The following is a 23554-nucleotide window of genomic DNA, read 5'->3' as shown; positions in this document are numbered from 1 at the left end:
GTCATTATTATCAGTCCCATTTTACAAATGAAGAAACTGAGGAAGAGAGAGATCAAGCAACTTGCCCAAGCTCCTACAGCTACTAAATGGCAGAACTGGAAATTCCAACTCAGGCAGTCTGCCCTTATTAATCATAATTTAAAGGTAAATAAATATCTTAGCCATTAATACGTCAGTACTTTCATGTACAATGTAGAAAAGGTCAAGGTTTCTTGGCCTTTATGGGTTTGCATAAGTAAATTTTTGGTGGAGAGAGATCAGTTGTTTTTCCTAACTACTCATAAGAGACTTCGACCTTTAAAAAGTTAAAAACCACTTCTAAAGATAGTAATGTTTTGAAAAGGAATTTACTGTGATTCAAATGGCTCAGTACTCTAATTCACCACTGCACATGTGTGAAGAGTTAAGTTTGAATGTGTTTGAATTGTTCCATACCTGTATCATTCCACTTTGCACTAGGCACTTTGCATTCCCGGCTACCTGGTCCACAATCACTCTCTAAAGCCACTTGGCCCTTAGAGGGGAGCAGATGCTTGCATGAAGAGGGGAAAGACAGAACCTCAGTCTTCAGTTCCCCTATAGGCCTGGCGCACAGATCCCCAGCTTAATTCCAGCTAAGAGGCCTCAAGTAAAGCTGTTCTCACAATCTCTCTCTTCCTAGAAGTCATTAGCAGATGCTTTACCTTTCTCAGAAACTGAATGGGGGACTATTTGGGTTATAATTAAATATGAGTGCAAGCTGAAATTTCAGTTAAGCGCTGAAAATGTTTATTCTCCGCATGACATCTTGTGACACTGCATTCACATTTGTGAAGAAGCCAAGAGCAGTACAGTTATGTTGTTTTAGCCCAGTCACTTTCAGAAGAGCACAAACAATGCGGCATGATCTGGTATATTTTGCAACACTGAGCAGGCAGTATTCTACTCCCTTTCATTCTGAGTTGGCTCACAATAAGAGATCTTTTAATTTAAAAAGCAGAACAGGGAAATATCGTGCTATCCCAGTGGCACAGGTAACTATAATTCACAGGTTAGAACAGCTACATTCCCACCTGGTGATTTCAGCCTGTAAGAATGGGCACCAGGTCTCTCATTCCTTCACAGACCAACTTGAGCTTTGAGCATACATGAGATTGTGCTAATAGCGTATTGGGTGCCAGAACACAATCAGTTAGTCGGTGCAAAAGAACAAGTCTCTAAGTGAGGGAAGCATCCCTACACATGGGATCAGAGTGACCTAAATCCCTATTCAGATTGCTGGTAATGGGTATTTGACTATTCAGTTTAGTTACTGGTGCAGTCTTTCTCATAGTTATTTTTAACATTTGTTGTTTGTGTTTTCCTTCTGTTTATGCTGTTATTTTAGCAATGCTTTTCTTTCATTCAATAATTATTTGTAGAGCAATTGTTATGTGCCAGTTACTGAGCTAAGTCCTGGATATGGAGTAGTAAACAAAACAGAAAGGGTTATAATCTGGTAGAGAGTAAGAACATCATGATGATGATGATGATGATGATGATAAATACATACATATAAATGTAACATATCCATCAGTTATCCCAGCCTAAGGGAAATGCTCCCAGTCATTTTGTTCAGGTTCACATTGGTAACAGTAACAGGATTTTTAACTCCAGTATGTGAGTATTAGTTTCCTATGGCCGCTATAACAAATTACCACACACGGTGGTTTTTAAACAACAGAAATGTGTTATCTCACAGCCCTGCAAGCCAAAAATCCCAAATCAGTTTCACTGGCTCCAAATCAAGGCATCAACAGGACTGTGCTCCCTCTAGAGGTGCTATTGGGGAATCTGTTCCTTGCTCCCTCCAGCTTCTGGTGACTGCAGCATTCTTTGATTTGTGGCCACCTCATTCCAATCTCTATCTCCATGGTAACGTTATCACCTTCTTCTCTGCACCAAATCTCCCAGCTCCATCATAAGGATACTTGTGAGTTCTTAGGGTCCACTGAGATAATACAGGGAAATCGCCTCATCTCAAGATCCTTAACCTAATTGTAACTGAAAAAACCCTTTTTCTATAAAAGGTAACATTTACAGGTTCTGGGGAATAGGACCTGATATTAATATCTTTGGGAAATTATCCAGCTCTCTACAATGTGTAAATATCATAAATCTATAGTGCTTACAAGTGTACAGGGCTATGGAATGGGACCTGTTGTCCACAGACCACGGGCATGTTGGTTTTTTAGTCTCAAAACAGCACACACTGAATATTTTTCACTGTACCCCTGGTTCTGACAATGCAAGTTCTTTCTTCCCTTTACACTTTCAGACTTTTCTCCTATTTCTGCCTATCCAGTCAATAAAGCCATTCAGACTCCTCTTCCTTCTTTCCGCACCCCATATCTTGCCTGATCTTTGATGAGAAAAAAAAAAAAAAAGTACGTGAAAACATGCAGCCAAAACACTCTCCTGCATAGTAAAGACTTTCAGATATTTTTTAGTCCTTTTTTGCTCCTAAGGTGTGTGCTGAAGGAAGCAGAATGGGAGGGGAAATACACAAAGAACATGAATTAATACTTCAGAATAAAACACTGCCTCATAATTAAACACTGTGACAAGTGTTACAGAGGGGAAAGAAGAAAACAAGGAGTCACGTAATGGAATAAGAGAAGCTACTTTTAAAATATTGATTGATTGATTGATTGATTGATTGATTGAGACAGGGTCTCATTCTGTGGCCCAGGCTGGAGTGCAGTGGCGTGATCTTGGCTCACTGCAACCTCTGCCTCCCAGACTCAAGCGATCCTCCCACCTCAGCCTCCCGAGTGGCTGGGACCACAAGCACATGCCACCATGCCCGCTAGTTGTTGTATTTTTTATATAAACAGGCTTTCACTATGTTGCCCAAACTGGTCTCAAACTCCTGAGCTCGAGTAATTCACCAGCTTTGGCCTTGCAAACTGCTGGGATTACAGACATTGAGCCACCATGCCAGGAGCTACTTTTAATAGTGTTAGAAATGGCCTCTTTGAAGGGTGACATTTAAACTGAGATTAAGGAGAAGAGTCTGTTATCATAAGAAAGAGCTTGTGTGAAGGTCTTGAGATAAGGAAGTCCATGACTTGCCATGTAGGAGTGGCTGAAAGAACAAAGTGACTAAATTATAAACAGTGAGATAAGATGAGGCTGAAGAACTGATTGGGAGCCAACCAATGGAGTTTTAAGGTTGGTACCCAAAAGTTTTCATTTTACTCTAAGTGCATTAGGAATCTGAAATCAGTTCGGAAATCTGATGATATGCCAAGAGTTTCTAATACATCCTGAGGCTGTTCACTATGAAGTAAAATGTATTCTACTTTTTTTCTCTTAACTTATTATTTTTTGTATTGAAATTTTCTTTCTATACCCTTGAATCACTTGACTAGGATATTGCATATGAAAACAACTTCAGAGCAATTTTCCTTTTTTTCTGTCATCATATTTAATGAAAATTACAAACTTTTACTTTATTGTCAATTGATATTTTCAACATTTCAAAAGGGACTCATTCAATCTCAAGTTCTTACGGTTTCTCAGGAGTTAAGGTTATTCTAACCATAATATGTTTATTTACTCTTTGAGACACTATTTTGTCATATGTAAAGCAAAAATAGCAGTATCTTTCTCACAGGTTTAATCCAAAGATTAAATAAGAGAAAGTATGTAACATTGTCTGCCATTATGCTGGATACCTTTTAAATACCCAATAACTATAAGTTTTTTCCTTTAAATCACATAATAGTCTTTTCTTTCTTATAATTTTATCTCTCTATAGAGTTAGACTCTCTGCCCAGTTTAAGTCATTCCCTCTGCTTTTTGTTTATTTCAAGAGACAATAAAAGTCCCCCATTAAATACTCTAATTTCAGAGGCAATTGGATCCTTGTCATTGGTGGGCTGATTATGGACAAGTCACTGGAATTTTGGGTGTCTTTATATCTGCAGGACTGATGTAACAACACCTGTCCTATCTACCTTTCCTAATAGTAATTAGGATAAAAAAAGAGAAATGATAAATACAGCATTAAAAGATAAGACTTAGGCTTCCACAATTACACGGCATTGTTGCTGTATACTATTATTAAACAGCCTTTCACCAAACTTCCAGATGCATCTCTCCATGTTTCCCTTTGCAACACTTTGCCTTAATATACAAAAGCAGAATATGTAAACCAAGCAATGATCCGTCTTCTGTTCTAGCTGAGAAATGTGTAATTTCTCTCAAATGAATAGAGTGTTTGTCTTGAAATCCTGCGCTGGTCCAAAAAAGCATCATTTATGTTTTGTGGCACTCACCAAGCCCAATTACCAGTTATTGCTTTAAACATTAGCAAAAAGCCAATGATTCAATTTAAGCCTAACTTGGGAGGAACATTCTTCTAACTTTTTTATGCTGGTCTGCAGTCTGTTGGCACTAGCCTAAAGCAAGGTTGGAATGTTAATATGCCACAGCTACATGAGTATACCTGGGGAAATGCAAGCCAAGTGCAAGTCTAAAGGATTTATACAATTTTCCATAATGGATTTTTATCTTGTTCTGTTTTTAATTATATTCTCAAAAAAAGAAGACACTGATACAGATGGCAATCAGATGACATGTCATAAGCCACATGTGATTACTGACAGGTTCATGTGAGATAACCAAACTTTAACTCAAATGTTGGTTGCTGAGTCTCAGATATAGGAAATGAGTCTTGGCAATTGTGGTATTAGAACCACATCTTTCTAAGTTCAGCCAGGAGGCATGGACTGTTTCAATAAATTTGCAAATGCATCACATTTGATCATAGGCCTTTCCTCCTTGGGTTTCTTTCTCTACTCTCATAGATACAAAATCATTAGTTACTAATTTTGTCACAGCCAACCTTACTCTGAAATGTAAATTATTGAACTTGCCCTTCAGTGACACCAAATCACTTCTCAAGAGAAGCCCAGCACTACTATTTCAACATAGTTTTTTCATTCTGAACTAATCACTGCATATGTGGTAGTCCTTACATATCAAAAATTGAGTAAAATGTGACATCAGAAAAGTTGAGGATTCTGGGCAGTCTCTGAGCTTCTACCTCTGAAAGTCAAGGGAACATGACACTGTACTAGATTTGGTTTACAAATCTCAAAACTCTCTTACAAATTTACAAAGACTTTCTAGGAAGTAGGAGTGGTTAAATTTGACTATTTTAGGGTCCAGGAGGAGATTAGATAAGTGAGCAGAGATGATCAAGAGGCAACATGGCAATCTAGAGGAGAAATGCCCCATTACAATTCTAGCCGGTTATTGCCATTTGATACTGTGGACAATATAGCGATAATTCAGAATTTAAAAATAAGCAAACAACACCTTCTGCCTTTGTAGAGGAAATGGTATATAAGAAGAAGCATTTTAAAGGATAAATAGTAGTTATATATGGAATGTTAGAATGAATAGGTTGATGGAGGGCATTCTAGGCAGAGGGACAACATCTACAGAAACATATAAGAAACGAGTTTATAGCCGAAGAGTAGGGTTGAAGGGATGGGCTGGAGTCATGTCGTGGAAGACACCATAAGTCATCACAAGGAGCCTGGACTTAACATTTGAAGGTGGTAGGAAATTGCCAAAATGACATGAATTTATATAGGTTATTCTGGCAATTGCCAACACGTTGGCATAGGGTGTGTGAAGGCATGGAGGAAAAGCTGGAAGTGGAAGATCAACAAGGACACTCTTAGGAGTTCTGGAGGGACATGGTGGAGGTCTTAACTGGAAGAGGCGCAATTTGGAGAGAAAGGAAAAGATTTGAAAATGACTTTGGATGTAATGGGACTATAAACAAGAACTGGTGATTGATTGGATATGCGAGGTGAAGAATAGGGAGTTACCAAGAACTCTCAGGTTTCTGACAAGGATCTTGCCTCTTGTTGACACAGCAGAAAAGATGGTTCAGGTAAGAGGGTGAGCAGTGGAGTACTCGGCAGGTTGTGTTGTCTGTGGCTCAGCCATGTGAATGTATACAAGGATATAGGTTTTAATTTAGTTTTGCCTTTGCAAGATGTAAATTTAAAGTTAATTAACTGAGTTCTATCAAACTGACAGCATTTCAAAGTAGAACACTTAAAAATTATATTATATAAACTTTTCACTCAATTACATTTGTCAACCAGGATTCCTCACCCTTGGAATTGCTGATATTTTGAATGGGATAATTCTTTCTTGGGGAGGCCATTCTGTGCATTGTAGAATGTTTATCCTGGCCAGTAACACCCTCCCCATCCAGTCACGATGATAAAAGATGTCCCCAGACCTTGCCAACTGTCCCCTAACAAGCAAAATCATCCTTGGTTGAGAATCACTATCTTAAACTAAATTAGTTCATTTTCATGAAAATAGTTCCAAACCATATAGTAGCTACAATATTAAAATCTGAAAAATGCACACATTGTTCACTGTACCATAAATATGAATAGAATGGACTTCTACCAAATCATAGTATCAACAGGTTTGTAGCTAAAGAGTAGAGCTGAAGGGATGGACTGGAGCCATGTCACAGAAGCTACCATAAGCCATCATAAGGAGCCTGGACTTACCATATGAAGGTGGTAGGAAATGGGAAGTCTAAGCTTCTTCTGATTTAATAAATGAGGAACATTCTGGAAAAGAGATTTCATCCAAGGCTTGCTCTCAATCGAATGTTCTGTGTGAAGGAGCACCAGAGGTGATCCTAATTGCCATGGATGACAAAGGCAAAGCAATTGACAGCTTGCCATTATTAAAGTTGTTATTGAATCTGTCTCTACAGGCAAACATTATTGTAAGAATATCACTTTAAAGTCTTCAGTCAGGCTGCCAATAAGGTTTATTAACCATGGTACCATGCCTGGCACTGGGAAAGGAACAGTTTAAAGAAAACATGGATCATACCCTAAGGGAGCTTACTTTGATATAATTATCCAGAAACACCAAGTTAAGTTTTTCATAAGTAGAAATGGATGCACTACTCATAATTGTCTTAGCTTTAGCTTTGAGTGATTTGTAGAAATACTGTGCCAATATGTCATGAACAGACATATGCCAAAGCCTCACCACTCTTCTTTTTCACCTAAATCTAGAAGGCACAGTATCTATTTGACCACTCAGTAAAGTCTGTAACCAAAACCTGCAGGGTAACTGAATGCTGTCTATCTCTCTGTTTTACAATGAATCTAAAATAAGGCTGGCCACCAGGCTAGAGTGCACAGCCACTCATCCTGAAATTCCCCTTATTTTTATGTCCATGATCTGTTTACATTTTGAAAATCTAAATTACATGACAATTACTATTTTGCTATGCACTCTTAGGCAATGTAAGAGCAACTTCAAATATCATTGGCCGTGTTATAGCAATTTAGACACAGCTAATTACCACAGGAACCCAGGGCACACACCATTTCACATGAGTCCTGTTTTATTAGATGAAATTGTCAGGAGGGATAATGCAAAGCTGTGTGATGTTGGTTATCAGACCACACACCATGTTATGGGACAGGATTTGTAATCGCTTAAAATACATTTTTCTTCAGTTGTATTGGACATAATTTTGCACATATTGGCAGTGTTTCACAAAGAAGCCCAATCACTTTCAGTCTGCTTGGTCTCTAATAAATTTGTTTACTTTTCTAGAAAAGGATTAATAATTATTTGCAACTTTTAGTGTGTCCATTTTGTAAATAAAACAAATCAAATATATTCATTAAAATTCCCCTGATGCACTCTCAATTATTTATAGGAATATGAGACCTTGGTTCAGACTTTTAACTTTAGCTGTCTTTGTTGTGTTACTCTGCCTAGATCCAAGCATATTCATCTGTTTTCAGTAACAGATTAACTGCTCAATTACTCCACCAAAGCCTTAGTTTGAGAGGTTATATAAATAGGGCAATAAATTGACAAAATATACATGAACTTGTATCTAAAGCACCTGTGTAGCGAAACAAGGCTATATAACATTGCTTGGCCAGTCTCAAAAGTCATTTGCTCAGTCACTGAATAAGCATTTTATTAAGCATCTACACTGTACAATTTGAAGCAGTCAGGATTCTTCAATGAAAAAAAAAAAAGAGAGAGAGAGAAGTCCTTACCTTTGTGGAGTTCACATTCTAGTATGACAGATAAGCAATAAGCAAAATAAATACGGAAAGCCACATAGTGTTAGAAATGGCAAGCGCTAAGAAAATTAATCAGTACAGTGTAAGGAGGCTAGAGGATGCCATGGCAGGGAGAGTGTGGTGCCGGTCAGAGTAGACTCAGTTAGGGGGTGATATTCAAGGTGGAGATCAAAGGAGATAAGGGAGTGAGCCACACCTAGGGAATAACATTCAGGTCATTCTCCTGTGACCATCACAGGAAAGCATCAACATCAAATCTTTCAGGTTTGAAGGGCACTGGCATTTCAGAGAAGCAACAAAAAGCCAGTGAAACTGGAGTGGATTGGAGTAGAGGGGAGGAGGAGATGAATTCAGTGTTAGTAGTTCATTTTCCTTTTAAATTTTCAATTTTTTTCTTATTAAAAAAAATCAACTTTTAAAAAATATATCTTCTACTCAATTATATGTGCCATTGTGTTAAAATGGTAATTTTTAAATTCCCAGAAATTAAGTTTAAAAATAAAGCAAGCACCCCCAGGTGTAGTAACAACATTGGTAACAAAAGTAACTGAAAAGACTTCCTTCCAGGGCTTCTAAGCCAGGCATTTTCAGAGAACTCTAAGTGCATTGGGCCCTTAGTTCTCAGTAAATCCCTATATGGCACAAACTCAATGTAAGTGGTGGAGTTTGGTGAATAATTTGCTAACTTACCTGAACCTTAGTTTTCTCATTGCTAAAAGATGATAATATAAGAAGTTACTTAGTTTTTCTATTTTAGTGTTTAAATGGCATAACACGGTTTCTGAACATGTAGTAAGTACTACATAAATGTTAGTGCTTATAATCATTGCTAGTTTATGATCAAGGGAGCAAGCCATTGATTTAAGCAAGCAAGTGAACGGAGGCAGTGAGGAAGGTGAAAGGGCCATCTCAAGGAAGGGCCCAGACACAAGAGAAAATTCCATGTTCTCCTGTTTGGACCTTCATGAATTAGCAAATGAGGGTGAAAATATACACAGGAGCCAGATCATAAAGGGTGAAGTACACTAGGCTGAAGACTTTGGACTGTATCTGCAATTTAAATATAAAATTATGAGTTTTTTATGAAATATGGCAACATATTTAAGTTAAAAAAATTGATTGATGAACATTAAACATCAAAAAGCTTAAGTATTTAATCATTGATTCATTTGGCAAAATGTTATTGGGCCTAGCATTGTCTTACTCACTGGCAAAATAAAAAATAAATACAATATCTTCTATTTCACATATAGGTATGGGGAAGAAATAAGGAGGGAAGCAGATCATCTTTGTGATATAGGTTATTTTCTAAATAATGATAAGTATGGGGCTCCATGGGATACCACAGAGGTAGCATCTTACTCAAACAGGGGGATGGAGAAGGGCTGAGCAGAGACAGTTATCCCATAGGCAAGTAGGTATTGGGCAGGTGAACGGAGGCAGTGAGGAAGGTGAAAGAGTCATCACAAGGAAGGGCCCAGACATAAGAGAAAAATTGTGTATTCTCCTGTTTGGACCTTCATGGATTAGCAAATGAGGGTGAAAATATACGCAGGGGCCAGATCACAAAGGGTGAGGTACACCAGGCTGAAAGGCTTCGGCCTGTATCTGCAATACGGGGACATATAATTATTTTAAGCACTAGAGTTATACGACAAAATTTGCATTTTGGAATGATTACTATGATTGCAATGTGAAGAGTGGTTTAGAAGTGGCCAGATGCAACCAGATGTGGTGTAAGTTAATATTTAGTGAGAGAAACACAGATCTCATTATGATCTATCTAATTATGATCTATTATGTAGAGAATATTGATGTTTCTTTGTTATGACACATTATTATTTGAGGAGGGGGGAGAAGATCAACAATAATTGTACCAAAGAAGAAAGACAAAGCCAACACATTTCATTTTCAGAAAAATTCCTAGGTCAACTGATTACTCTCTGTGGAATCTCACATCTATCAAGATTGAGATCACTGCAAGTTTCTTTGTTTTTAATCTCAGGAGCCATTAGATGGAAAGCAAAATTTTAAACATGAAGTATTTCATAATCCTTCCTCATGATTTTTCCATTGAACATTATTCCTTGAAAACATGGATTTATAGCCTGTATATTGAACCATGAATGATCTGCCATGCCGTATAACTGATATGCTGGTCCCGACAAATAAACAACTGAGAGGAAATATAGTAAAGAAAAACTTAGATTTCAGCGAATTAACAATGTCGGGAGAAAAACCATTCAGTCATGATTGTTCAAACAGAATCTCATTGGCATTATATTGTGATTGAGGTTTTGAGTCTCCTGCAGACTATACTTCCACATCTGTAATTTTTGAGGTAATTTTGCTAAAATCCCTTCATTTCACCTGAATTACCCAGGCAATTAAAGAATTACAGTTGTAGGGATTTTTGCTTTTGTTTGGGGGGACTTATTTTGCCCAAATTACTTGAAAGCTCTGCCTGAAAGTACTATTTAAACAAAATTACCCTTCTTCCCACCTTCTTCGGTTTGTTCTAGAATGACCTTTCCTCCCGTGTGTCTCATGGGATGATACTGGGTTATTGTATTTAAAAATATACAATAAATATGTAAATGCATTCTTAGCAAATTTTTAAATAATTCAGTATGGAAAGACTAAAGTCAGATTTTTTTAAAGAGTCCCCTTAACCGTTTTCCTCAATCTGTTTTCCAGCCCCTTTCTCTCCCCACGTGTAGAAACACCACCATAGTGAGCATACATCTAAACGATTCTCTTTGTATTCAAGCACACACACACATCACACACACACACACACACACACACCACATTTACTTATTTATTTATTTTTAAATACAAACGTATGAGACAATGCAGGGCTGTGACTAAGAGGTCAGCCTCCAGACAATGATTTGTTACCCATTAATGGTGTGGCCATGGGAACTTACTTAATCTTTCTGTGTCTCAGTTTCCTCATTTATGAAATTGGGATGATGACATTATGTAACTTGCAGTGTTGTTATGAAAAGTCACTATTTTGCTACATATAAAGCCCTTGAGACAGTATCTGATAGTAAATATTCAATTAATATAAGCTACTATTATTATTATAAGTGATTTTCTTAAATGCACTGTTATTTTTACATATACTTATTATCTGTGACTTGCTTCCTTGGTTAAAAATGTCTTGGAGATTTTGCCTCATCAGTACATAGACCTTTTTTAATCTCCTGTATAATATTCTATATATGGTTCATTTAACCATTCCCCTATTGATGGACATTTAGTTTGTTAACCAAATGGTTTTTTGTTTAATTTTGTTTTGCTATTTTGAGCACTGCTTGAATGAAAATCTTTATGTATATGAGTAACTATTTTTCTCAGGTAGATACTAATATGTGCAAGCCAGGATAGGAAGATATAGATATACTTTATTTTAATAGATATGGCCAAATTGACTTTCAAGAAGCCTATATCAATTTATACTTCTATGTTTTATGAGGATATAAATTTCACCAAATCCTTGGCTATACATTCTTTTTTTAAACACGTGAATGATTTTGATCTCATTTTAGATTCAATCTGCATCTCCCTAACTGATAGTAGACTTGAGCATCTTGTAGCTGAGACCTTTATGGGAAGAAGCTAGTCATACATAATTCTGGCAGGAATGAATTAGGTATAAGCAAGAACAAAAAAAACACCCAGAGTGATTTGAATATGAATGATGGGGACAGTGTTAGACATAAGGTTATAGAGGCCAGCTGGGAGTGAAAAGTGAAGGTCCTTGTAAGCCATCGTAAAGTATTTGCTATTAATTTTGAGCAAGGAAGTGACATAATAGAGAATAAGTACTGCTTGGGATGGGCTTTGAATGATGGGTGTGGGTTTATTCAAATAGAGTGGAGGAAGGACATTCTACACTGAGGGAATAAAACTGAGAGATTATGGAAACATGAAAACACATGCTGAAATCAAAAGCATAGTGTTGCTTCTATGTTGAAGATTAATATTAGGAAATAGCATTGGACCTACCTGCCTGTACGTGGGAAGTGCTTTGCATGATACAGGATGTTTTCATTTTCATTGCTAGAAAATTGAAAAATATGTAAGGGGTAATGCATTTATTGGATACATTCTGAGCCAGGTTTAGTACTTGGCACTTTACACGGGTAGTCCATATAAACCTAAATAACTTCTATGAAGGAGATGTTTTGTTGGTTTGTTTGTTTGTCTCACTCTATCACCCAGGGTGGAGCGCAGTGGCAGGATCTCAGCTCAATGCAAGCTTCGCCTCCTGGGTTCACACCATTCTTCTGCCTCGGCCTCCCGAGTAGCTGGGACTACAGGCACCCACCACCACGCCCAGCTAATTTTTTGTATTTTTAGTAGAGACAGGGTTTCACCGTGTTAGCCCAAATGGTCTTGATCTCCTGACCTTGTGATCTGCCCGCCTTGGCCTCTCAAAGTACTGGGATTACAGGTGTGAGTCACCGTGCCCGGCCCTGAAGGAGATGTTATTAATGCCATTTTGCATATATGGGAACTGAGGCTCAGGGAAATGAAATAACCTTCTTACAGCAGTAACCTTTGACCTAAGCTTTAAAGTCAGCCCTCTTCAGATTAGCTAAACAAACATTGGATGAGTTCTGTGCACTGTGCTAGGTATCAGGGATAAACCATCAATGTAGCAAGGTCCCTGCCTTCAATCATAGCTGTGCTCTTTCTACTCATCAATAGATTTTAAGCAGGGGCATGCAAAAACCAGGCAACTCAGCCAGGGATGGTGGCTCACACCTGTAATCCCAGCACTTTGGGAGACTGAGACAGGAGGATCACCAGAGGTCGGGCATTCGAGACCAGCCAGACTAACATGGTGAAACCCCATCTCTACTAAAAATACAAAAATTAGCCAGGCATCATGGCACATGCCTAAAGTCCCAGCTACTCAGGTGGCTGAGGCAGGAGAATAGCTTGAACTCAGGAGGGGGAGGCTGCAGTGAGCCAAGACCATGCCACCACACTCCAGCCTCAGCAAGAGAGCAAGACTCCATTTAAAAAAAAAAAAGCAAAGCAACTCTGGCTGGAATAGGTAGAAGCATTTAGACAAGAGAGAAGCTGAAGGAAATCCAGGCAAGAAATCATAAGAAATAAGAGGGAGGAGAGGATGAGATGCAATTGTGGTAATGGACGCATTAATATCAACCAGTATTGGTGGTTAATTGGATGTAGGTTGAGGGAAGATGTCCCCAGGAGGGCCCAACTTGGGTGGCTGCAATGACTAGTGATAGCAGGAACTAGAAAAGAGGGTTGAAAATAATCTGTGGAGGTTAGAGCCAGTTAGAGCGTTTAAAATAAGCAAAAAATCTTAGTATAAATCAATGGTGACAAAAGCAAAGAATATTCTGTGGGTGTACATTGAATTGGAAAAGACATTTATATGCACAGCTACAGAGATATTGGACAGTAAACCTGAAATAGGCTTTAAATTTTGACTTCTCCTGCAAGAAAGCATCTGCAATGTTGAATCTCTGCAATTAAATTAAATGTTACAGCTATTATTAATGTTTTATTATTCATGGTACACATCAACATAAATGTCCATGCCATTTTACACTTTATAGGAAACACATTTGACAGTGCCAGGCTCAGACAACTTCTGCCCAGATTTGCTGTATTTCCCCCTGATGTTTTATATTAAATTGCCTGGACTTCTAGGATTATAAAACCAGCTAGGTATTTGAAGTGTATCTTTTGAAGGGTTTGGTTGAATAATTTCAGCAATCTATTGTTGTCTTATGACACCACTTGAAAAACTGTGATATCTGTGAGCTTGCTAGAGTAAGATACTTACAGAAAAAAAAAACTATTCTGATTGACTGGAATTCTAGGAGATGTCATTGCCCATAATACTTGCTGTCATCTTGGAAGAGGTGATAGGATGATGTACTCCTTGCTTAGGGGAGTAAGATTTCTCAAAAACTTCCTATAGGCTAAGCCTTTTTCTAGGTTGCAGAATCTTTTATAGAACCCCCTAACTTCAGCCCTGTTTCCATCACTGTAACAGCCCACCTGTCATAAAAGTCAGGGAAAATGATGTGAAGGGTGGGCCTTGTTATTTATTCTGAGGGATCTCAGTCAGTATCCCAGTACATAACACTGCTTCATAAACATTTTAAAGTCCTCATCTGATTCTGGCTACTCTTTCTAAGCTAGTTTCACATTTAAAACCAGGCTGAATCATCCCTGGGATTCTGCAGTGGCAGAAGGAGATAAATGCCCCATGGCACTAGGTCTGCCCTTAGGGTCTTGGCAGAATTGCAGAGTGGGCAAAAATGACTTAACTACACTCAAACCTAACTGTTTCAAACCTTTCTTATCACTCAGATCTCTCCTTCCTTTCCCCATCTTCATGCTGGCAATGATACATTCTCTGATAAAACCCCTTCCCTTCCTGGCTGTTGATTTTTTTGAAAAAATTATTAAATAACATTTAGGGTTTATAGGTATACAATCATATTATCAGCAAATAGTGGCAATTTGAGTTCCTCTTGACCGATGTGGATGCCCATTCTTTCTTGTTTGATTGCTCTGGTGAGGACTTCCAGTACTATGTTGAATAGAAGTGGTGAAAGTGGGCATCCTTGTCTTGTTCCAGTTCTCAGAGGAAATGCTTTCTACTTGCCCCCATTCAGTATAATGAATGTTGGCTGGTGGTTTGTTGTAGATGGCTTTTATTACCTTGAGGTATGTCCCTTCTATGCCAATTTTGCTGAGGGTTTTAATCATAAAGTGATGCTGGATTTTGTCAAAAGCTTTTTCTGCATCTATTGAGATGATCATGTGATTTTCATTTTTGATTCTGCTTCTGTGGCGTAGCACATTTACTGACTTATGTATGTTACACCATCCCTGCATCCCTTATAAGAAACCCACTTGATCATGGTGGATTATCTTTTTGATATGTTGTTGGATTTGGTTAGCTAGTATTTTGTTAAGGATTTCTGCATCTATGTTCATCAAGGATATTGGTCTGTAGTTTTATTTTTTTGTTATGTCCTTTCCTGGTTTTGGTATTAAGGTGATACTGGCTTAGTAGAATGATTTAGGGAGGATTCCCTCTTTCTCTGTATTGTGGAACATTGTTAATAAGATTGGTACCAATTCTTCTTTGAATGTCTGATAGAATTCAGCTGGGAATCCATCTGGTCCTGGACTTTTTTTTGTTGGCAATGTTTTTTATTACCATTTCTGTCTCACTGCTTGTTATTGGTCTATTCAGAGGTTCTATATCTTCCTGGTTTAATCTAGGAAAGTTGTACATTTCCAGGAATTTATCCATCTCCTCTAGGTTTTCTAGTCTGTGTGTAAAAGCATTCATAGTAGCCTTGCATAATCTTTTGTATTTCTGTGGTATCAGCTGTAATATCTCCTGTTTCATTTCTAATTAAGCTTATTTGGATCTTCTCTCTTTTTGGTTAATCTCATTAATTGACTATCAATTTTACTTGTCTTTTCAAAGAACCAGATTCTTGTTTCATTTATCTTTTGTATTTTTGTTTCATTTCATTTAGTTCTGCCCTGATCTTAGTTATTTATTTTCTTCTGCTGGGTTTGTGTTTGGATTGTCCTTGTTTCTCTAGTTCTGTGAGGTCTGACTTTAGATTGTCTATTTGTGCTCTTTCAGACTTTTTGATGTAGGCATTTAATGCTATGAACTTTCTTCTTAGCATCACTTTTGCTGTATCCCAGAGGTTCTGATAGATTGTGTCACTATTATTATTCAGTTCAAAGATATGTAAATTTCCATCTTGATTTCATTGTTGACCCAACGATCATTCAGGAGAGATTATTTAATTTGCATGTGTCACAGAATCCTTGGGGTGTCACTTTTCTGGCTGGAAACCTCTGTGTCCAGTGACGCCTTTGCCCAAATATTGCTCGGGCCTGCTGGGCTCGTTCCACACAGTCAGCCTGGCAGGTTGTGCTCAGCTTGTGCTACCTACCTGGATCCCATGCCTACCAGGGGCAAGCCAGGTGCAGAGTGGTGAGGAGTGTGTGAGCAAGTGAGCATGGAGTCCAGCCACTGCACAGAGCTAGGCATGTTGGCTGCAGCAGGATGGGCAGCTCTAGGCGCTGCCACAGGGACCGGCTCCCTAGAAGGCTGTGGCTGGACCAGGTGTACCACAGACAGTTTCCATGCCTGGCCCAGGGACTGCAATGGTGCCTGGAAGCTTGGAGTAGCCAGGAACTGCAAAGCCCCAAAGAGGGTGTCACAACCCCAGCTCAGGGAGCTCTTAGGTCTGGGATCCCCAAAGGGTCATAGCTCTTCTCTCCTTCTCTCTTCTCTCCTTCTCGTCACCCACAACGTTTTGAGCAAGGGGCATATTTGAGCACTGTTGTGTTACAGCTCTTTCAGCCCTGCCATTTGGCAGGTCCCAAGTTCTTGTCCTATCTCCAGGAATAATGAGGTATGTAGACAAGTGGAGAGTGAGCAAGGTGAAGAGGTACTTTATGAGCAACAGAAGAGCTCAGAAGAGACCCACGGTGGGTAGCTCCTCTCTGCAGGCAGGTTGTCCCATCGTTTGCTCAGCTCTCAGCAGAGAAGAGACCCACAGTGGGTAGCTCCTCTCTGCAGATAGGTCAACCCATCATCTGTGTGAGTCTGACTGAGTCTGGGGTTTTTATGGGCTTCAGAGGGGAGTAAGTGCGTGCTGATTGGTCCATAGCCAGGCCAAGAGAAAGCACCATAAGTTCTCACTCCAGTCTGCCAAACAGGCAGCCCAGCCCCTGTGCTTCAGGCTGTTCCTGGCTTGAAGGTGGGGCTTCACCAGGAATCCACCCCTTTCCACCCAGGAGTCTGCCTGCCTCCTGCCACCATTAACCTGCCATCCTTGATGCCCATGATGCCCTGACTCTTTGTGCTGAGAGACACCTGCAGTCCTGTGCTGAGCCACCCTTAGGCCCCCTCGACTTTCCTTCCTGATGTGGTTTGGCTGTTCCCCACCCAAATCTCATCTTGAATTGTAGCTCCCATAATGCCCATGTGTTGTGGGAGGGACCCAGTGGGAGATAACTAAATCATTGGGGCAGTTACCCCTTTTATTTTATTTTTATTTGTGTGTGTGTGTGTGTGTGTGTGTGATAGAGTTTCACTCTTTCGCCCAGGCTGGAGTGAAGTGGCACAATCTTGGCTCACTGCAACCTCTACCCCCTGGGTTCAAGCAATTCTCCTGCCTCAGCCTCCTGAGTAGCTGGGATTCCAGGTGCCTGCCACCACACCCAGCTAATTTTTGTATTTTTAGTAGAAACAGGGTTTCACCATGTTGGCCAGTCTGGTCTCAAACTCCTGACCTCAGGTGATCCACCCACCTCAGCCTCCCAAACTGCTAGGATTACAGGCATGAGCCGCTGCACACAGCGCCCCCATATTGTTCTTGTTGTAGTGAATAGGTCTCACAAGATCTGATGGTTTTATAAGCGGTTTCCCATTTCACTTGGCTCTCATTCTCTCTTTGCCTGCTGCCATGTAGCTTTGCACTTCCTTGCTTTCTGCCATGATTGTGAGGCCTCCCCAGCCATGTGGAACTGTAAGCCAATTAAACCTCTTTCCTTTATAAACTACCCAGTCTCAAGTATCTCTTTATTGGCAGTGTGAAAGCGAACTAATACTTTGGGCTCATCAGTGCCCAAAGTCCACGGGGGGCTGAGGTATCAGGGGGTTGGCTTGACAGTGCTCCGCTGAGTGCACACACGCCCGGCCTGATTGTAATAGTGCCTGCACTTGCCATCAACTTTGCCCTGAAATATGAGCAGGCACAGGGAGCTGGGAGAGGCCAGGCAACAGGAGCAGGAACTTCTGAGCCTGCAAGGGGAGAGTGGCTTCCTGAGTCCCTGAGAATGCAGATGCCTGGGTCTGCACCTGCAGCTAGGCAACTGCAACTGAGCCCAAGAGGGTGGGGCTCTCTCCAATTTGAAAGGAGTGGGGCTTCCGCATGTTGCTGACTCCCACTGGCTCCCTAAAGCCCACAGCCCTGCAGCATCTCCCCTACTATAGCTGGTGTCTTTGCAGTGTCCACTCCAGACTGGCTGCAGCTGCCATCACATGTATTTGCGTTGCTGTCTTATTTTAAGAAATTGCCACAGCCACTCCAATCTTTAGCAACCACTACTGTGATCAGTCAGCAGTCATCCACATAAAGACAAAACCCTCTATCAGCAAAAAGATTATGATTTACTGAAGGCTCAGATGATGGTTAGCATTTTTAACAATAAAGTATTTTTAATTAAAAAAGAAAATTTACTAGGCACTACTATGCACCGTGCACATGTACAACATCTTATGTCTTGGGTGACTTATTATCTTGGTTTGCCCAGGTCTGACGCATTTCCTGGGACTTTCAGTGCTAAAACTGGAACAGTCTCTATCTGAGAGGGGAGAGGTCATTTCCAGAGGTCACACTGTTAATAAGCAACTTGTCTAAGATTCAAATCCAGATCCTCCTGACCCCAATCCCTGGCCTTTCTGCCCTGGCACTCTGGCTCTGTTAAGGCTTTGGTGGTTTAAGAAGTCACAGTAAATTTTAGTGACTAAGATGTATTTACATTTTGTAAGTGGAGCTGTAATGGGGTGAGTGTGGGGTAGGTAGTTCTTTGTGGATATGCAGGGGAAGGTGATGATCACCACTTCCACAACCCCTCCCCTATCCTAATGCAGACCTGAAGGCAAATAATGAGAACTGGCAGTCACAACACTCTGCTTAGGAATATTTACATTTCTAAGCCTTTGCTCATTGTGGGTGTAGTGTCACAGAGTGTCAGGGGTTGCGAGAGCATGGGGGTGCACAGCCTGCATCTCAGAGACAAACCAGTGTGAATCACAGTTGGGAAGGGTTCTCTATTATCCCTGCTTCCTGGGTGAAACCCACCACTCAAGAATTAGCAGACTGACTTAAAGGTATCATTTTCGAGAAATATTTTCTCAGGCAGCTTTGTTCAGTTTTTCAGACCTCTAAAGCTCACGTTTGTGCTCCTGAAGATGGGTGTGTGTGTTGGGGGCGGGTGTGTGTGTGTGTGTGTGTGTGTGTTTAATCTTCATTCCAACAACCATCAGAACTTTTCCCCCGTTTTGGTGCAGACGTCAAGGATCGAGCATTACCACCAGGATGTAGTAGTTGCATTTATTTCCAATTTTAGTCTCCAGCTCTGAAAGGTGGGCTGAGATCAACCAAATGTTAGGTTTGTGAATATCTGATTGCTAGAAGGCACTGATCTTTTTCTAAAGCTTTTTTGCTGGTTTTCAGTTTTCTGCCCCCAGGCTTACTGATAATGCTCTGCATTCTCCACTTTCATGATTCAAAAATTCTTCTACTTCTAACTGCTCTCACAGGAGAAGAATATGTAAAATTATATACACTTTTTTTCCATTAACCTCCTTGCTCTTTTGTGGTGTTTAGTTATTTGATGATTTTCCCCTCTCAAGTTCCCTCACATTATGCATGCTCCTATCAGGCAAATCTCCTGCACGTTCCTTCTTTACCTAACAGAGCATGACATTGTTGAGGGACTGAGAAGAACAGTTTTCATGAATAACTAATGATCATTTGTAATTAGCATATCAATTGTATGAATGGAAATGATGCCACTAAATTACTTGAGGGTGATTAACGGCAGTGGATTCACCTAAGTAGTTTTAAACATTCTTCCAACCAGCCACATACACTATTAATTTACTTGGTAAACTTTTGCTTCCCAAATAATATAAAGAAAACTTATACCTACACCAAAAGCAAAATCATATTTTGTTGCTGTTGTTGTCTGTGAACATCTGAAGCCCTAAGCAACACTATCACCAAGAAAATAGTTCAACAAAGAACTGACATTTGTTGGACGTTTTGTAAATTCCAGGCACTGTTCCAAGTGCTTAGTGTATGTTAAATGTAATGCTCATAATAATCCTATAAACTAAGTACACTATGATGCACAATTTACAGGCAAGGAAAGCGAAGCTTTGAAATATTAAGCAGCTTGTCTGTGTTCACAGAGTTGGTAAGGAAAGCTCAGATTCAAACCCAGGCAATACTGGTTCCTTAGCCTATGAGACTTTATATTTTATATTGGTGTTATATTCATTGACTAAGTATTTATTGAGTTCATAATAAATGCTGGACATAGAGATAAATAAATTAGACTCATCCTCCTCTTGGACAGTCTAGTGGCAACAGAATGATGGTGAACTGATAAATTATAGTGCAGCTGTGATAGATATTAGCATAAAGCAAGAACAAAGTACTATGGGAGGTCATTAGCACATTTTTCCAAGAGATAAATGTGATACTTTTAATACTTTTTCCACTTTTCTTAATCAATAAAGACTATATTTAGAACAGGAAAATTAACATATTTGAAACAAGGGAAAGATAAAACATCATAAAATTCTTTTCTGAATAATGTATACTATATTTTTTCCTTTACTGTACATACATATTTAGGATGGTTTAGTTTATAAATGAGGCACAGTAAGAGATTAACAACAACAATACTAGAACAATTATAACAATGTACTACAATCAAAGTTATGTGAATGTGATGTCTCGTTCTCTCTCTCAAAATATCCCATTGTGCTGTACTCACCTATTTTTGGACATTGATTGACCATGGGTAACTGAAACTGTGCATAAGGAGGCATTACTGTATATCATGTAGCTAATTCAAAGATATTTCTTTCTTAATTAAATGCCCAATCAACATTGCTTTTATTTAATGATCAAGAATGCCAACTGTAGAGCTACATCAAGGCAAAATCGTAAGATTTCCCTCATCTAACCAACACTTTTTTTCTGTAGTAAGGTTGTAGAGAAACCCTTAAGATGACATTTACTATTTTGGTTAGTTCTATTTGGGTTCAGAGTAGTATGTCCAAACACAAATCTACATGTCAGAGACTGGATGGTTGGATCAGAGTTTTGTATTTATATATTCCTAGGTCATATTGCTACAGATCTTAATATGGCAAGGCTGGGAACAGCTTAGGTCTCTATATTTAAAAACTTCTTCAGTTGACTTCTATGTACATCAAAGGTTTAAGAGTGACTGGCCTAAACATCTCTATGAGTAAGGAAAACTGCCAATATGATACTTACTTTATTTTATTATTTTATTTAAGATGAAGGTTTGGTAGGTAAGAGCCTAGACTCTAGAAACAGATAAGCTCATTGCAGGTTGATCTGTTCCACTTACTACCTGGTGACCTAGGACACATTTCTTAACCTTTTCATTACCTTTTTAACAGATATGTTGCAAGGATTAGATAGAATGCACAGAAAACAGCCTTTTACTTAATAAATGGTCAGTAAAAACTACAGTATACACATACACACATGCATGTTTACACACATTTATATGTATGAACACACACACGCTTAAAATAAAATGACAGTAAAACACCTTCATGGAACAAAAGTAAAACTATCATAAGAAAAAAATAATCACTGTTATATTTGTGGGAAAGGAATAGGTCTTTGCTTGATAATGCTGGGCCTTTACAAAGTTGAGAATCAGGCCGGGCGCAGTGGCTCACGCCTGTAATCCCAGCACTTTGGGAGTCCGAGGCGGGCAGATCAGGAGGTCAGGAAATCGAGACCATCCCGGCTAACACGGTGAAACCCCGTCTTTACTAAAAATACAAAAAATTAGCTTGGCGTGGTGACGGGCGCCTGTCGTCCCAGCTACTCGGGAGGCTGAGGCAGGAGAATGGCTTGAACCCGGGAGGCGGAGCTTGAAGTGAGCCAAGATTGCGCCACTGTACTCCAGCCTGGGCGACAGAGCGAGACTCCATCTCAAAAACAAAAAAAAAAAACAAGACAAAGTTGAGAATCATAACCCCCTAATTCTAATAGTAGTGAGCCCTTCAGGTAGCCCCGTGCCGCTCCTTCACTCCAGCTCACACCTTTGAGCTAGGAGTTGACAGATGTTTTCCTTGCCATTAGTTCCTATCCTTTGACATCACACAAAAATGACACACACAAAAAAAATCCAGTATTTCATTTCTGGATTAGTTAAGCTAGAAAATTAGCATGGGGTTGTTGAAAGAGCAGTCATCAAGAAAAATGAGTTCTAATCCAGACCTACAACTACAGACTTATAAAATGGAGTAAGTTATAGCCAGTCTTGGGGTCTGTTTCCTTATGTATTAAGATATAAGGACATAAATGAGATTGTTTCTAAAGGTCTTTTTAGGTAAAATGTTCTGTGTTTCTGAGCTATCTAATTCACTAAGGTAAAATTACCTAATACCCTTGATGTCCTTTACTCCAGATGATGATAACATCATTTGGCCTTTAATCTAAAGGAATGACTGATGTTATTTAGGAGTCTATGCATAAACCTGGCTGTAAATATTCCTTGAATAACCACAAGGTCTAGCCAACTCTTGTTGTCCAACAAAGTATTTAAGTAACGTAACATCAGAAAACTGGATCAGGATGATGTCTATGTAAATTCCCACAGAGAAAAACCTGCCTAAAAACTTGGCCAGTTGATGACTGATGGTACACAGATAGCATGATTGCTTCCCTGGGCAGGCATTGCTTCCATCTGAGATCTAGCCAGGGTCAAAATTTAACCCTCTATGGAAGTGGCAGAGAGAGAGCACATGTCATGAGCAAATTCATGTATGTAGTGCAATTCAAATTCTCCCATATAAGGGATGATCCTTAATCAGCCAGGAAATTGAGCATACCAGAAATAAGCTGCCATTTTGATATCTTACAGTGTATACGAATAGAAAAACTGTTGAATGATCAGAATGCAGCCATGTTTAAAACTTGGCTGAGTCTGGGCGCAGTGGCTCATTCCTGTAAACCCACTGCTTTGTGGGGCTGAGGCAGATGGATCACTTGAGCCCAGGAGTTGGAGATCAGCCTGGTCATTGTGGCAAACCCTGTCTTTACTAAAAATACAAAAAGTAGCTGGGCATGGTGGTGGGCACCTGCAGTCCCAGCTACTCGAAAGGCTGAGGCACAAGAATTGCTTGAACCTGGGAGATGGAGGTTGCAGTAAGTCAAGATCATGCCATTGCACTCCAGTCTGGGTGACAGAGCAAGACTTCATCTCAAAACAAAGCAAAGAAAATAAAACCTTGGTTCATTTACCAGACATTGATTTGCTCAACTTCAATCAAATTAACTAACTTGAAAGCTGCCTAGAGCTTACTGCTGTATGAGATTGCTGATGAAACATGTATGCCTTTGGTTATTTACTGAGCTATGTTTTCCCCAGCTTCCTAAATGAAAATATATTTCTTTGTATATCAATATTATAGCAAATCCAGGTCATATGGTTTTTCTATCAGTTTAGTATTTTATTAGTTTGTATTTATCGTAATACAACTATTTGAGGCTCTCTCTCTCTCTCTCTCTCTCTCTCTATATATATATATATAT

At 39.4% G+C, this 23554-nt stretch overlaps 1 protein-coding gene across 1 annotated transcript in view; it reads left to right on the top strand.

Moving 5' to 3' along the window:
• Nucleotides 1–23554, top strand: part of LIN7A (lin-7 homolog A (C. elegans)) — a 150303-nt gene that overhangs the window by 102612 nt on the left and 24137 nt on the right. The gene's annotated exons all lie outside the window — the stretch shown is intronic.

This window comes from Colobus angolensis, unplaced genomic scaffold (assembly GCF_000951035.1).
Source record: "Colobus angolensis palliatus isolate OR3802 unplaced genomic scaffold, Cang.pa_1.0 Scaffold131, whole genome shotgun sequence".
Classification (NCBI taxonomy): Eukaryota; Metazoa; Chordata; class Mammalia; order Primates; family Cercopithecidae; genus Colobus; species Colobus angolensis.
This window is presented reverse-complemented; position numbering and strand designations above follow the sequence as displayed.